The 2812-nt window shown below is 42.3% G+C and overlaps 1 protein-coding gene across 1 annotated transcript in view; it reads right to left on the reverse strand.

The window, feature by feature from the left end:
* LOC119426807 (vasoactive intestinal polypeptide receptor 2-like) overlaps positions 1-2812 on the reverse strand; it is a 41677-nt gene that overhangs the window by 9058 nt on the left and 29807 nt on the right. The gene's annotated exons all lie outside the window — the stretch shown is intronic.

The following is a 2812-nucleotide window of genomic DNA, read 5'->3' on the forward strand; positions in this document are numbered from 1 at the left end:
TTACAGGAACATTCACATAGAAGCCAATTAGTAAAGTTCTCTATCTAAGGAATCCAGCAGACAAGTTGAATCTTCACTTCATCACAGTCTTCCGTCCTGAGCAAGCACAAAGGAGACAGTGGAAAGAAAAACTCCCTTTTAACAGGAAGAAACCTCCAGCAGAACCAGCTCAGGACAAGAGACCATCTGCTCTGACCGGCTGGTTGAGAAGACAGGAAGGAGAGACAGACGAACACAGAATGGTAGGTCCAGGTATAAGTCCAGGTCCAGGTATAGGTCCAGGTTTAGGTCAAGTTCAGGTATAGGTCCAGGTATAGGTCCAGGTATAGGTCCAGGTCCAGTTATAGGTCCAGGTCCAGGTCCAGTTATAGGTCCAGGTTCAGGTCCAGGTATAGGTCCAGATGTACCTGAAAGACAAAAAAAAAACACAAGTTAAGGATATAAAAATAATTACAAATACAAAACAGGTTGAGCAGAGTAAGTAAAGACAGTAGCAGAGTGAAAATTGTGGTCAGTTTGTCCTCCAGCAGTCTAAGCCTATAGCAGCATAACTAAGGGACAGCTCAGGAAACCCAAGCCGACCCTAACTATAGGATTTATCAAAAAGGAAAGTCTTAATCCTAGTTTTAAAACTGGATAATGTGTCAGCCTCACGGACAGAGATTGGAAGTTGGTTCCACAAGAGAGGAGTCTGATAACTGAAAGATCTGCCTCCCGTTTTGGTTTTTGAAACTCTAGGAACCACACGTAAACCTGCAGTCTGAGAGCGAAGTGCTCTGTTAGGAAAATATGGAACAATAAGATCTGTAATATAAGATAGAGCTAGGTTGTTGAGAGCTTTGTAGGTTAGAAGTTAGATTTTGAATTTTATGCTGGATTTGACAGGGAGCCAATGGAGAGAAGCTAAAACTGGAGAGAGATGATCTCTCCCAGTAACTCCAGTTAAGACTATGGCAGCAGCATTTTGGATCAACTGAAGACGTTTTAAAGAAGTATTTGGACACCCAGATAATAAACCACTGCAATAGTCCAGTCTAAACGTGACAAATGCATGGAGCAGTTTTTCTGCATCATTTTTAAAGTTGTTCTTCAGTCAGTCATGAACGGTGAAGGTCTAATTAGTTTTGACCACAGAAGAAGTAAAGATTTTAGACAAACAATACATTTCATTGAGGACGACAAAGATAAAGTTACTAACTGATCTATTTTACCGCTACGTTTGATTTACTGTTCTGGATAAAGTTTTACAAGGCAACAGCCTATGCTAGGTTATCTAATGATAGCTTGCTAACTTGAGAGGCACGTAGCTAATTGTTAATTAAAGTTGGTTTTTTATTTTATTTTACAGATCAGTTAAAATAAACTTTCCATGCGCTGTTCAGCCAAATATGCTACACAGTATTGTTCACTGCTTTGGCTGTGCTGAACATGAAAGTTAAAGTGAAACTTAAGTGAACGGCCATGACTTGAAAGTAGTCCACGTGCGCCCTCTGCTGGACACATTGTACAATTACACCTTTTGCCAGTAAGGACACGGCTTGTTCCCAGTGTTTTAGAGGTGAAAATTAAAAGTTTATTTCAGCGCATAATGCAACAGTTATCACAGATATCAAAAGGTCCCCAAACGCCTGTATCAACATCAAACATCTCTCCCACTGATAACTGGTCAGGCTCTAGTCCTGACTATGTTTTGGGGATCAGTCTCAGCTACAACCAGACCAAAATTTTGCTCAATATCTGTAAAGTTGGCCAAGTTATAACTCTTTTTGTGGTTTGGCTGTGGTAACCATCTTAAACTGGATTAACTACAAAAGCCAATTAGGTATAAATGTATATCCAGTAACATTTTTTTTGAGAACTTCATTAAAATCTGTCTGGTGGTTCATGTGATATTCTGCTAACAGACAGCAAATGAACACAGATACAAGTAAAAGCCATTATAACTTGGCCTTCAGCAGCAGGTCATAAAGGTTTTTGCATTTAGCAGCACGTGTGTCTGTTCTCAGAAACAATCATGAGGTAAATTAAATTGCAGCCTTGGCAGAATCCGTGCCGGAGGCCACAGTTCAAATGCAAAAAGCCATTTTCACTGGAGGACCTGAAACACAATGTGACCTGCAGCGCTCAGCTCAGCTACGCTTCATATTTTCTGGACAGATTTGATGGAAGCTCCTATTGTTTCTTATTCAAAGGACCAGAAGTTATTGTCGTGTGTTTATGTCTGTGCGCAGCTGGTCTTCTACAAAATGGTGCAGATTTTGTCCACGCTGGGCCACAGTCTGTCGCTCATCACCCTGCTCAGCAGCACCGTCATCATCTGCTCCTTCAGGTAAACGCACACAAACACAGAACACTGTGTGTTGTCTGTTTTACAGTTTGTAAGAAATACATTTGCAACATGATAAGTGTGTGTAAGGCGGCACAGTGGCGCAGTTGGTAGAGCTGCCGCCTCTCAACGAGAAGGTCGCCAGATTGAATCCTGGGGTATTTCTGGGTGGAGTTTGCATGTTCTCTCCATGCGTGGGTTTTCTCCGGGTACTCCAGTTTCCTCCCACAGACCAAAAACATGCACATTAGACTGATTGGTAACTCTAAATTGTCTCTAGGTGAGAGAGGGTGAATGGTTGTTTGTCTCTATGTGTCTCTGTGATGGACTGGAGACATGTCCAGGGTGTATCCTGCCTCTCCCACAGTGACTGCTGGATATGGGCACCAGTGACCCCCATGACCCCAAAAGGAAGAAGCCGAAAAAGGACGAATGCATGGGTGGATGGATGGATGGATGGATGGATGGATGGATGGATGGATGGAC

This window comes from Nematolebias whitei, chromosome 20 (genome assembly GCF_014905685.2).
Source record: "Nematolebias whitei isolate Nwh7 chromosome 20, NemWhi1, whole genome shotgun sequence".
NCBI lineage: Eukaryota > Metazoa > Chordata > Actinopteri > Cyprinodontiformes > Rivulidae > Nematolebias > Nematolebias whitei.